Source organism: Pteropus medius, unplaced genomic scaffold (assembly GCF_902729225.1).
Source record: "Pteropus medius unplaced genomic scaffold, Ma_sr-lr_union100, whole genome shotgun sequence".
NCBI classification, from domain to species: domain Eukaryota; kingdom Metazoa; phylum Chordata; class Mammalia; order Chiroptera; family Pteropodidae; genus Pteropus; species Pteropus medius.
Genome location: NW_024345601.1, coordinates 11,260,042 through 11,274,529, shown reverse-complemented (window position 1 = coordinate 11,274,529; position 14,488 = coordinate 11,260,042). Strand labels below are relative to the sequence as shown.

The window sequence follows — 14,488 nt, the reverse complement described above, 5'->3', positions numbered from 1 at the left end:
TTCCAGGTAGTGTTTTACTTCCATTTAAAGTTGGGGCTCATGAATGTGTAGGGATACCAATCTGCCTGCTGTGGCCTGGGTTTATCTAGGGCAGAGGTCCTCAAGTGGACCAACACCATCACCTGACCTGCTTGGTAAAAATACAAATTCACAGCCCCATCCAAGATCTACTTACATCAGAATGGTTGGGAGGTAAGACCCAGCAATCTGTTTTAAAGCGCCCTTTAGGAGATTCTGTGCAGTGGAAAGTTTGAGAACCACTCATCTGGGGAGAATTTCTTTTCTCATGTAACTGTAAAGGAAGGAGAGAGAACAAATGAATTAAAGTGAATCTACAAGAGAATGATTATACTGATGATTCATGGAATAAAAACTGGATAAGCAGTGAAGACTTCCTTTATAGATATCATGGCTCCTTTTAGAAAAGTATATTTTAAAAAGTATTTTTCTTAAATGGAAAATGTACACATTTTAAATTTTGATACATATTATACAATGACCCTCCAAAACTTTATATATCCGTCCACAGGGCACAAGAATGACCACTGCACTATATGCTTTCCCACAATTTTCATTGGTGTCTATTTCACAGGTGAAAAAGTTCTCTCTTGGTTGTTTTTGTGTTGTTTGCTTGCCTATCTTTTATTTCACTCAGGTTCCCCAAAATGAAACATATAAGAACAATATGGGGTACCTCACAACATCTGAGAAAAGGGCCAGAGTGTAGCTGAGCCCCTAGTATTTGTGGTAGCTAGAATTAAATAATTTAATTCTTAATTAAGCCTTTGTTCATGTCAATTGCTCTTTTTGCTCAACTCCTCTTGTTCTCACAGTATAATTTTGTGTGACTGATGCGCTGTTTCATTGTCAAGCAGGAGGAGATAACTTCAGGGTCTTGAAGAAAATTTATAAATTTGTTTTGCAGAAGGAGGAGATAGCCTTACAATGTCACGAATGGACCAAAGTTACGAGGGTCTAGATACTGGGATATGTAAAACCTAAAAAAGACTCTCTTCAAGCTTTTACAAATGGAATCCAGCCTTTAAACCATAACTGCAGGAAAAGAGAAACTGTATTAACAGTAACAGGGGTAGTTGCTCTGGCTGGCTTGATTCCCATGCTGGCAGGAGTCATTTGTAATACTACGACCACCTTACTGCTTCTCTTGCAATAGTAGTCAAGGAGACTGGACATGATTTCCAGCTCCTCCAAAAATCCTTGGATTCTCTAGCCAAATTTGCACCAGATGACCAAGTAGCCCTAGACTATTTATTGGTAGAACAGAGAGGAGTTTGTGCTGTAACAAATACTTCCTGCTGCTTGTATGTAAGTACCAGTGGACAGGATTAAAACATACACACACACGAAAGATGCTACATCTGGCCAAATGGCTAATCTTAAAAACCCCACTGCTCAAACTATATAGGACTCCATTAAGGGGTACCTACCAAATATCACTTGGCTCCTTCTCCTCCTGGGACCCCGGTAGCTATCTTTAATTACTTTTCAGCCCTTATCTCTTTAATCTCCTTGTTAAGTTTGTATCTTTCAACCTTCAACAGTTTCATATAAAGCTGACAGTCATGCAGGGGTTCCAGTCAATACTATCCACTGAGATATCAGACTCAATCAAGATCATACCGACCTCTTGATCATGTTGCAAGAGATTTTTACCCCTCCAGATTTAGTGTCCCAATAAGGCCCCTCTGTCAGCAGGAAGCAGCTTCAGAAGAAGAGACCCCTTCAGCCCGTATCCCTTAAGATTAAGGAGGATAAAATCTCTGTGGGGTATTGAGACAGGGAGGCAACTTCCTGCTGTCAACTCAGTGGAGTTGGACAAATAGGGGCCAGCTTCTTCTAATATTTAGGTAAGTTCTCCCAAGGACACTTAGATGTCCCTCCTGAACACTCAGATGAATTCCTGAAGGACATCCGCCCTAGGGAGAATAGTCAGCATTAAGGCAAAGCCCTATTGACAAAGGGTCGAGGGACTTTGGCTCCACATGCCGGGTCAGACTCGAAAGTACCTATGTGTAACCTTGTCTTCATTACAATGCTAACAATCGCACCCAATGGTGGAAATTTACCATGCTGATGGGACATGCGAGGCGTGAAGGGGCATGTAGCCACACTATGCAGGCGCCACCTCTACATACCTAGACATAGCTTTTTCCCGACTTGACTCCCTTGAAAACCCCTGCCCCGGAACCACGCATTTCTTCCTCCTCACGGTGTTGGTTTCCTCGTGTGCTAGCTTAATAAAACTTTCTCTTTGTCTTCATTGGTGTTTGGCATCTGCATCCAGGGAGACTGCAAGAACCCAGGGAGCCAGTAACCAGCGGAGTTTTAATTAGAACATGCCATAAGGCCGGCATGTGATATGGCTCCATCAATAGGAATGTGTGTCCTGTTCAACCGCACTGATATAGCCATTCACTTCTGTCCTGCGAAGATTCCTATGGGTCTTCTATTCAGTTCTGGATATCACACCTTGAGACAGAGATATATAATCTAAAATTCTATAACAGTACAGTGCCTTCCTGAGACCACCAAACAAGTATGGTTGAATGTCTGGGGAATATTTGGCCTCAAATAGAGACTTATGTGGAGAGAAGAGAATGTAGGAAAAGAGACCTAGGATGACACCCAAAAAGAAATATGTTGTGGATAAAAAAGGGGTTCTATGGAAAGTAACCTCACAGGGTGATCTGATTATAAATTCCTAACTGGGCAGGTCTTGGTGAGTAGTCATGCCCTTGGCATACAATTTTTTATTAAAACGTTTATCTTTGCCTTATTTAAATAAGCCCTGTCCACTGTGTTTGTGCATCTAAGGCCACATACCTTTTAAATAAGCTGTAACCACCCTCAGGACTATCCTGTTATTTGATCCCGCCTTGCTGTCTTCTACCTCCATGTAATCTTACTTCCCTCCTTACTTTCAAATGCATAAAAGCGGCTGCAAAACTGTTATTCTCTGGAGCTTTTGAGCTCTTGCTCCCCGGCAAATGTCGTCAGTTTGGCTCAAATAAACTTATAAAAATTCTCCACAGGTTTGGACGTTTCTTACGTCGACAATGTGAATAATTGATAAATGAAAGACAGTGCAGAAATCATCACAAATCTTTCAGAAAGATTTGAGGGTAGAATTTATGAGGTGACAGCTTTCATTATGATCCACAAGAATACTTCCTAATAAAATAGAACCAACTTCTCTGATCCTCTAGGCTTCGAGGCCATGGTTGAATGGCATTCACTAAGGGCTAGAACAAGGGTCTTTTTACCTTCTCTAACTTTGAGATTCATGATGCTCTGAGGGTTACAAATGCCATTTTCATAGAGATAACAGAAACAGATAAAGTGAGTTTATTTAAATTTCTAACATACTTTGTTTTCCAATCAACCCGAGTTGCTCATTTAGCTGTTAAGCATGGAGTTAAAGTTCCTTTCACTTTTTAAACCTTAGGTTTATTATCGAACCACTATGAAAAAAGGTGATATTTAAATTCACACCTGTATATCATGAAGCTTAACATCTATTTGAATTCCATGCCTATGGGATGGCAAGAAGAATGACTGTCGATGTAAGAAATGTCCAAACCTGTAAAGAATTTTTATGAGTTTTAGCCAAACTGATGACAATTGCAAGGAAGCAAAATCTCAACAATTTGAGAAAACACGCTCCAGAGAATGGCAGTTCTGCATCTTATTGTATACATTAGCATCAAAGGAAGGTTACATGAAATCCACTGGTAGTAGATTAAGGGGGCAAAACCGGGAAATCTCTGGAGTTGGATTAAAAAGTGAAATGGAGAGACACATACTTCTTTAACACCGGTGGATACAGGATAGTTAATAATTAACATTTACAGCACATAGAGATGGTATTTGGGGAACAAAATAACAATGAGGGTTCCAGTGGTCTCCCCTGCTCTGGTGAGGGCAGTTGTGCCCTGAGTCATTTGGAAAAGAAAATTATTTCAACTTTTCAAAGATATGTTACCTTAGATACAAAAAGACAAAGACAGCTCACTTAGGTAAAGATTGAACTTTGGCAAGAAAGCTCCAGGCCTAGAATGTGACCATCCACCATGACCCACTTTTAGTTAGGAATTTTTATGTTCAGACCATCCTGTTGACGCAGGGCAGAAAGCACAGCGATGCCCCTTGGGATATGGCTCCAGATATTTTTTCCTTTCTTCAGATCTGCCCCTGTTTTAGCCCCGGCAAGGGGAGATAAATCCAAACCAGTCTTTTCCAGCTTAGACTCCATCTTTAGCTAAGGCATGTCCTTTGGCTAATTATAATATTATAATCTCATCCACATTGCAAATTTTGTGGCTCCTCTCATGCACCTGACGCCATGATGGTTCTGGAAACACCATATAAGGAAGAAAAAGCAAAAAACTGAGCTCCCTACCCACTGCGGGGAGACAATAAGGCTACGTCAGTACCGTGTTTCTGGGTTCTGAACAAAAGCCCAGAATCGAGACATCCTTGCACAACTCCCTCTCTCTTTCTTGAGTGTGTACTTACGCTTTCCTTCTTGCTGTCTGTCTTGCCCTTGAATTCTTTCTTGCAGCATAAGACAAGAACCTGGTCACTGGAGTTCCAAGCTTTCCAGCAACACTATGTGATTACTTTCGGCCTCTGAGTTTCTAAGGCCCGCAAAGCAGGCCTCTCCTGAACTTGTCAGGTTTAGTATGTGGTCCCTTTTTCACCCACAGTACTCAGAAACCTTTTACTTCCCAGTATTCTTGCAGTAAGACTAGTTTTGGCAGAATGATAAATAGGACCCGCAGTTAAGAAATGAATGTGTAATACCACACGTAGGGTTTGAATTTATATTGATGCAGTTCATTGTGATACTTTAGGTACATTTATTGCCGACATCTACATGCCTAACAAAATGACTGATTATGGCCTAACAACCTTTGCTATCTCAATAGTCTACTTTCTCAGAAGTAAATCTAAGTCACAAATGTCAACCTACTGTCAACCTGTTCCCTTCCTAAAGAGATTAAACCAATATCACAAACATAACTAACCGTCCTCTCTTATCTACACACTTCCCTCCACTAAGAAGTTAGAGATTCCACATCATTCTCCTACCTCCAGAAGGACAGAGCCCAATGGCAAAGGCAAAATGCATTGCAGAAGCTAAATAGTTAGGAAAATGAATATAAAGACACATTCTGAAAACTCAAAAGATTACAGAAGAGTCTGAAAAGTCTTCTAACAGTAGTACAGTTAAGAGGCAGATATCAAATTATCTAGTTTACGCTTATAAACTTTTATTTTTACAGTAAGATAAGGAATCTGTAAAGAAAAAAAAAAAAAACCCTGAATAGAGATTTCCTCCTTCAATACTACTATTGTCTCCATGAGAAAACAGATCATGAAAACCTTACATAGAATTCCTGTCAAGAAGGTTTCCGGGTCATGGCTGAGAATAATAGTGGGTCCCTCTTCCCTTCACTGCAATGCGCAAGGAGAAAAGGGACACTAACTTGAAACATTTGCTCACCATTAGGCATTAGAAAACACTAGGCATAGCACACCCCACTAATTCATTCTTGTTGTCCACGAAATGTCTCAAATTTTCAAACTCTGCTAAGTGTATATGCTAGTGTCAATCTTAAAACTTTTATTTGCTGAAGTCAAAAATAATTAGACGGCATACCCTAATATCTCACAACAATATCCTCTTGTGTTCTGGATGAAGATTTTCCTATTCTGTACTTATAAGGAAGTAGCAGATTTTGAAACAAAGCTTCCTAAAGAGTCTCTTAATCATCTAAAAAGTATTTATGAAACTCGGCTCCTTAGGAACAGAAGATAGATTTTTTTTTAAGTATGTGTTTCTGTGTGTGTGTGTATGTGTGCATGTGTGTAGACATAACATATGTAACCAGGTAAACTATTTCTGCCAGCTAGGAAAAATAAAATTTTTCTTCTATCCCCACTATGATTTCAACTATGTTTTAATTAAATGTGATATTGGCAAGATTTATAATTTAACATTTGAGTATAATAAAACCTTATTATTTCAGACTAGTTGTAGAAGCCAGTATGAATTAAAGTATCTCAAATCCGAATAGTGTGAGACAAATGAAAATTAATTCCGTGCATAAAAGTAACTTAAACTGAATGTCACCAAAATATAATGAAAGAGAAGGCCTGATGCAAAGGCTTATGGTGTTGCTACTTTAACAGGAAGTGCAATCTCAGGAAGCAAGACCAAGGGACGTGAGGACTAAAACAGGGAGGCAAAAAGAGCCAGTATGAAAATGCTTATGGTGCTAGCCAGCACGAAAAGGTGACCGATTTCTCTTGATCTCGTGAGGCCATCCACAGAGAAGGCATAAAAAATGTTTCTTAGGACAGTCAGGTTGAGTGAAGAATTTTTTTAACTGCCTCTTGCTTCCCGTGAAAGATCAGCACTGTGGGACATTCATTTCTCCTATTTCTGGGTTGTGCATTTGTGTGCAATAAGTAGGATCTCTTGGAGTCCCAATCTTTGGATATAAACAAAGAAGGCAAAACACATGTGGTTTATGCATACGTGAGGTGGAGCCAGACTGAATGCTGGCAGCCATACTGAGCAGGTGGCCACTGAAGTGACTGGAAGAAGAGACAAGTGAGAGTCCAAAAGGATCTGAAGTGGCAATATAAACAATGCTTAATGCAGGCATCACTGTAAATATGAGGGAAGCAGCTAATGTATACATATATTTTTCAGATGCAGTAAAAGTGTCTGGAAGGGTACCCAAGAAATTATTAACACTGGTTACCTACTGAAGGGGGAGAAATGGAGCCTTAACCATGTATTTTATGTTTTGATTTTTGAATCATATGAATGTTTCCTATTAAAAAAACTTAAAAAATATTTTTAACTCTGAAAAAGAAACTGATTTTAAAATATATGCTTAAATCCTAAGAAGAAATATGTAACTTTGGGAAGTAGAGAAACTAGGAGTTGGAGAGGAGTAGAAAGGTTAGAAGATAATGTAATTGCTTGGAATTCCCCATTTTTTCAGAATAGAAGGTGAAGAGATTCTCCATCAATCAAGAAACAGAGGTGTCAAAATATTGTCTAAAGTGAAGTGGTAACGAACAGAAAAAATGGTGCTGGAAGGGGGGTAGCTTTTGTTTTATTCCCTTCTGTACCATTTGATATTTTAAATATGTGCATGTATTACTCTTATATTTAAAAAACTATTTAGTAAAAATTAAAGAAAAAGTAGAAGTTTCAATCCATGCCTTAAATACAGGCTAAATACAAAGCCACTGTGGTAGTACACTAAAAAGATTTCAACTTGGAAAATCGCTACTAACCCCGGGACGCTATTGTTTGAAGAACACCAAAGCTTCCTGAACCATTTAGAAAAATGGTGAAGGACAAAGACCAAAAAATTCAAGTGCCGTAGCTCAGAACATTGTCACTGTTCTGAAAGCAAACACTGCACAAGAAAGGCTCATTTTAAAAATGTGGGTTTACTAGAAATTGACATCCAGAATTAACAGCTGCAGTTGCCTGAAACTACAAAATCCCTTTACCAGGAAATCAATAACCACTTACTACACCAAGCCCAAATAGCATGGAATGGTATGCAAGGCCACAGCCAAACACACATTTGAGGACTATAAAGTGTAAGCCTTACCAAAGTACTTAAGTAACAGCAGTTTTCCTGAGAGAGGAAAGGGATAAATGTTCCTTACATGAAAATGGAGATATTCCATGCCCAAATAATCTGGATGATTTACTAAAGCAACCCGGAAGAGAAGGGAAGGGAGTGGAGGGGAGGAGAGGAGAAGGAAAGGGAGAAAAGAGAAGAGAGGAGGAGAGGGAAGAGATAAGACAAGAAAAATAGGAAGATTCTAAGAATAACACAGCAGCCTTCATATTTCTGAAATAAAGGTAGATAAGGTAGATAATGGAAAAGCTGATGTAAGCTAGCACCTGTGATTTATCTAAACCAATGTTTAGGTGAAACGTGATACAATTCTGTATCTGCATTAAAGTACCACCTGTAAGAGAAAAATAACCTGCCAATAGACATCTTCTGGGGAAAAGTAGCATTAAAATAAATGGGAACATTTGAGTTAGTAAGTTGTTCAGAAACCAATAAATCCCTTTCTCAATTAAGTGTTCCTAACTCCATTTGTCTTTTTCTACACAACCCAGAAATAAAATCTGAAGCCTTTTCAAAAACTATCCCCCAAATCTGACATGCAAGCTGAATGAGTTCATTATCTTGGTAGTATTAAATAAAGACAAAGAATTTTGGAAATTTTAATATGGAAAAGAATTTATATAGCCAATTAGCCTAACAGTGCCTCCAGAAGCCCACCTGGAAGGCATGGGTCATGGCTATTGCGAGAGACCTCCTAGCCCTTGCCACTAACAGTGTGGTCTGGGGACCAGCAGCAGCATCACCACCTGAGATCTTGTTAGAAATGCACAATCTCAGACTCCAACCAACCCCAACTTGCTGAATCAGAATTTGCATTTAACAAGAGCCCTAGTGAGTCATATGTTCCTTAAAGTTTGAGAAGCACTATTACTGACTCACAATCATGGAGTCAATCTTGACTCCAGAGTCACCTGGTGGTGCTTATATAAAATACAGATTTCCAAACACCATCTCAGACTTGCTGAATCTCCAGGGATCAACTATGTAGATACATTAAGCAAGCACTTTAGGTAATCTTCCAAATCAGGCATGGATGCTAGACTTATACATCAAGGAAAAAGAAATGAGAGCCCAGGGAAAAAAAACAGACCTTTAGGGTTGATTCATTTTTTGTCTTAAAATTTGTATCCTTTGACATATCTTTAAATTTTTTTTATTAAGGCATGACTGACATACAAAAACAAAAAAGCTGTATGTAGTTAATGTATACATCTTGATGATTTTGAAGTATTCACCCCTGAAACCATCACCATATACACTGCTATAACCATTACCTCTAAGTTTCCTGTCTCTTGTTTCTGAAAATAACATTTGACATAATATCTACCCTCTTAAATTCTTATGTATATAATACAGTATTATTAACTCTATGTCTTATGCTGTACAGATCCCTAGAACTTACTCCTCTTGCATACATGAAACTATGTACCCTTTGACCGACACTTCCCCGAATCCCCCTCCCCCTTAGCCTCTGATAACCAATATTCTAATCTCTGCTTCTATGAGCTTCACTATTTAGATTTATGATACAAGCGGGATCATGTAGTATTTGTTATTCTGTCTGGCTTATTTCACTTAGCATAATATCCTCCAAATTCATCTATGTTGTAGCAAATGGCAGGATTTCCATCTTTTTTAAGGTGGAATAATATTCCATTGTATGTATGTACCATTTTTTCTTTATTCATCATCTGTTGATGGACATTTAGGTTGTTTCCATGTCTTTGCTACTGTGAATAATGCTGCAATTAACACAGGGGTATAGACCTCTCTTTGAGATCCTGTTTTCAATTTTTTTGAGTACATACCCAAAAAGGTGCTGAGGCAGTTCAATGGGAGAAAGAAGAGCATTTTCAACAAATGGAGCTAGACAACTAGATATCCACATGCAAAAGAATGAACTATTTTACTCCTTACCGCCTTTTGCCATATACAAAATTTAACTAGAAATAGATCAAAGACCTGAATTTAAGAGCTAAAAATTATACTCTTAGAAGAATATGTACAGAGTAAATCTGCATAACCTCAGATTATTTGGCAATAGTTTCTTAGGTATGACATCTAAAGCACAAGCAACTGAAGAAACACATAGATAGAAATGTGAGTTCATAAAAATTAAAAAATTCTGTGCAAAGGACACTGTAAGAGAATAAAAAGACAATGCATAGAATGAGAGAAAATATTTGCAAATCATATATCTGATAATGGTCTAGCATCTACAATATAAAAAGAACTCATCACTCAGTAATTTTAATTTTGCTTTTTATTATTGAGTTGTAAGAGTTCCCAAGTAGCCTAATTTAAGAGTAGATATTTTTCCAAAGAAAATATACAAATGGTCAGTAAGCACATGAAAAGATGCTCATTAGTCATCAGTGAGATGGAAATAAAAAACATGAGACACCATGTCACACCCACTAGGACGGCTAGAATCAAGCAGATCATAAGAAGAAGTGACAAGGATGTGAAGAAATTGGAGCTGTGGTGGGAATGTAAAATGGTACAGTGACTTTGGAAAACAGTCGGGGAATTCTTCAAAAAGTTAAACATGGACTGACCAAATGACCTAACAATTCCGCTTGTAGGTATGTACCCAACAGAATTGAAAACCTATGTTCACATAAAAATTTGTACTCGGGTGTTCACAGAAGAAGCATTACTCACTATAGCTCAAAAGTAGAAGCAATCTAAATGTCCATCAACTAATACATGAATAAACAAAATGTAGTATTAGCCATACAATAGAATATTATTTGGTCACAAAAAGAAATGAAATACTAATAGATGCTATAACATGGATGAGCCTTAAAAGCATTTTGCTAAGTAAAAAGGCTAGTCACAAAGGACCACAGATTGTATGATCCTATTTAGATGAAATTTCCAAAACAGGTAAATCCATAGAGACAGAAAATAAACTGGTGGTTGCCTAAGAGTTTGGTGGGGTGGGGAAAAAGGGAATGACTGCTGATGATTAGTAGGTTTCTTTTTAGGGTGATGAGAATGCTCTAAAACTGTGGTGATGGTTGCACAACTCTAAATACCATTGTATGAAATATTAATTATATCTCAATAAAGCTGTTAATTTAAAAATGAGAGGAGTGATTATCTCTAGGAGAGAGAAGGCAATGCGACTTGGGGATAAGTACATAGAAGGACTTCAACTAAATTAATAATATATTATTTTTTATGCTGAGTGGTGGGTATTTGGGCATTCATTCTATTATTCTTTCTACCTTGTGACTAAATTATTTATAATAATTTTGCTTAAAAGATGCTCCCAGAAGGGAGATGTATGCCCTCTCTGCTGTAGGAAACCTCATCACCACCAGTTCCTGATTCTCAACCTATGTGCTAAACCTTACGTACGCACCATACCAGATCTATCAAATCAGAGACTCTGAGAAGGTAAACTGACTATGAAAACTGACCAAGTAATTTTGCTTAACATTCCAATTAGAGAACAACTGATACTACTGCAAAAACATACGATTTTGGATTACCTCAACAAAAAGTTGCAAACTTCATAACGATGACTCAGATTCTAGATTTAGGGGATAACCCTGTATTTAACAAAATAAAAAGTGACAATAAGAACATGAGGTCACAAATATCTGCTTATAGAAAGGAAAGTAATAGCTGAGACAACTAAATGACTTGCAGGCAAATAACTGTTTTCTTCCCAACAGGAATTTAATTGGGTGTGTAGTTAGATTGTATCTTTGTCTAACCCACATTGGACTCATTCTAGTTCGCAGAAAAATCAGACTTGAATAGTTTTGACTTGAGTAGTTTTTATTTTTCCGTCATCTGTACCTTCTACCATTTGCCTCTTTAGAAGTAGGTTAATCCTTTCCTGGTTTTTCTTTCCACTGAGAACATCATTTCTTTAAGCTCTTTATTTGTTGTCTATTTTTGAAACCTAGTCTACTCCCAGTCTTTAGACCAACTTAAATTGTTCCTAAAGGTCCATGGCATGACTTTGACACTGTTTTATGGTCCCTCCACATTTGAAAACCTGAGCTTGGGAGCTCTTCATGCTGTCATTTTATTTTTTTAACATGCATGGTTTACTGGACCAATGTTTCTCATACATCTCAAAATGTATTGACATCCCACATTCGTTATTTCTGCCATATGCCACCTGTATAATTATTAATTTATCATTTTAGTTAAACCAATTTTAAATTGACTTTTTTTAAGTTATTCTCACCTATTGAAAATAAATTCGTGAAATCACAGGTTTAATGTGCTTCTTATATGTTTAGTACATATTAAATAATTGCATAGTTGCTAACAATTTTTAGAAGTTTACCTGTCAACTACCTAACATCATAATGTATACCACACGTGGCACATGAACCACATTTTGGAGAACACCGCTTGAAAGGTCGCAAGGTCAGAATTTTATTGAGGAAGCCTCTTCGTCCTGTTGAGTTGGCAAACTTTGGGAAGCCTCTGGCCATAGAATCCTATTTACCTTTCTTCTAACTTTCCATACTGTAAGCATTTTCTTAACACCAAAGCTCTATCTGCCAATGCTAAAATGACAGACACTTCCTCCCAAGACTCATTGGTTTCATTTTACGACCTTACCCTTCTTGGGCAGAGTCCATGGTCAGAGATGACCCTTCATTGCTTCCTCTACCTTTTGGTCAGTGGTCCTCAACTTCCTCTGTACTTGGGGGGCTTTCAAAAATCCTGATATCCTAGCCCTAAACCAGAATCACTTGGAATGGGGTCCAGACATCTAGAACATTTAAAGTTCCCCAAATGACTCCAGCATTTGTCAAAGTTGATAGCTGCTCCTTTAAAAAAGCACAAATATCAGCAAGGCAAACTAAGGATCTATCAAAGGCAGTATTTAACTAGACTTAATTTAGCAGATATTTACTTTTTTGACATCTCCAGACACTACGATTTATAATTCCAACTCTGATAACAAATTTGAACTAATACTTTGACCAGTGGCTGTTAAAATTATCTTCTTACAAAATCTATTCTACCTGCTACTACCCCAAGAGAGAATCCGTTTCTTAACACAGACTAATAAAAATTTGTAAAGTCAGCTTTACAAATTTCTTGACATAGATGAATAAAAGATTTGTAAAGTTTCGCTATATACACACATACATTTACATATACATACATATACACACAGTTGGAGACATTCAGGAAGTAAATCTTCAAATAACTCTAGTGATATGGAAAACACTATGGAAGTCAGCTCACAAAAGAGACATCTGGTAGCTACATCAGCAGCGGTCTAACAGTTTATATAGATTGCATGATTTGCTGCAGATTTTCATATACTCTGTGCTACCTAAGCACTACTTGAATATCTTTTTAATGACTGTGGAATATTTAATGACTGTGGAATATATATCGAATGAGCACTAGATTATTTACAAAGTGCTGACCAATGATCCCCTCTTTATAAATTAAACTATATTTCTATGTCTACCTAAATATACCTATATATCTCTATCCACTTAGATATACATATTTACACAAATGCTCTTTCTCTCCTCTCTTTCTTTCTACATCCCCCTCCCCCCCAAAAAGAAATGTGTTGCTAGAATTCAGCGGGTAAAATGAAAGGAAGAAAGGAAGGAAGGATAGAAGGAAAGAAAGAAGAAAAGCTTTATTTGGTTCATTATACCAATAAAAAATGGTCCAGGACGAACATTAACAGGCAGGAAAGTCAAATGCTGGCACAGTGAAAACCATTTGTCACATCTGAGTATCAGGTCTAACAACATGAAGTGACAGAGAAGGAAGTGGTGGCACTAGGACAAGTGGCTGACCACTTTCACTCTGGTACAGGCTGCATAACTGTGTGAGGCTGGATGACCCACAAAACGTAACAATCGTGGCTACCAGTCATGCAAGCTGATCTCTACAACTAGAAACTCAGCCAGTCTTGCAGCTATATGTCTATATCTTTAAATTATCCAGCCCAACATCTAATTACAGGTAATTCTTTTAAAATATCATCTTTAAGAATTTTTCAAAAGGATAAAAGTTAACATGTTCACGCAGCCTGTGAAGCACTGCAAAATTGGGTAATGGAAAAAGTTACTAGGCTCTCTTCATCCATGTGCACATCGCATCCTCCGTGGTCAATAGCATCGGAAAGCTTTGTTCAAACACTGGCTTCACCAGTTTCCCTCTTTGGTGACTTTGAACAAGGTGATTTCATCTCCATCAGCCTCAGTTTCCTTATTTTCATAATACTGATTAATTATAGCAATTATAGCACCTATCTCACTTTTTTTTTTTTTTAAAGTTTATGAATGGGAAATGCTTAGACCAGGGCCTGGCACATAGTAACCAATCAGAACATGTTAACTATTAGTATTGTTCTTTTATATCGGTAATTCCTTCAAGGAAATATATTACATTATATAATATACTTCATTATATTATACATGCCTATATGTGTAATGTATATTGATTAAGATTAGTGGATCTAGGGTTGGTAAAACCTTGTTTAAATTTCAGGGGACCACCTTTCACTAAATCTGCTTTTCAAGAAACAATTTTTGAGCATCACCATGTACTAATAACCACTGTTCTAGTTCCTGATGAGACCGCATTAAAACAAAATACACTGTTTTAAGAATGAAATGTCAAGCCACAGTCTGGAAGAAAATATTTGTAAAATATATATCTAACAAAAGCTTTGTTTCTAGAATATATTTGTAAAAACATCTTAATTTCAACAAGAAAACAAGCCAATTTTAAAAATGAACCAAAAATTTGAACAGCCACTTTACCAAAGATATACAAAT

At 37.4% G+C, this 14,488-nt stretch overlaps 1 protein-coding gene across 15 annotated transcripts in view; it reads right to left on the bottom strand.

The window, feature by feature from the left end:
* The window catches only part of PAK5 (p21 (RAC1) activated kinase 5), a 250,498-nt gene that overhangs the window by 214,682 nt on the left and 21,328 nt on the right, over positions 1 to 14,488 (bottom strand). For 9 of the 15 annotated variants that reach the window (XM_039874498.1, XM_039874496.1, XM_039874494.1 and 6 more), the window contains exon 2: positions 176 to 292. The exons of 4 other annotated variants lie outside the window; for them this stretch is intronic. The gene's annotated coding sequence lies outside the window, so the exon portion shown is untranslated. Of the gene's footprint in view, positions 1 to 175; positions 293 to 11,197; positions 11,219 to 14,488 lie in introns of those variants that run through there. 2 more of the 15 variants (XM_039874492.1, XM_039874495.1) reach the window with 2 other exon arrangements.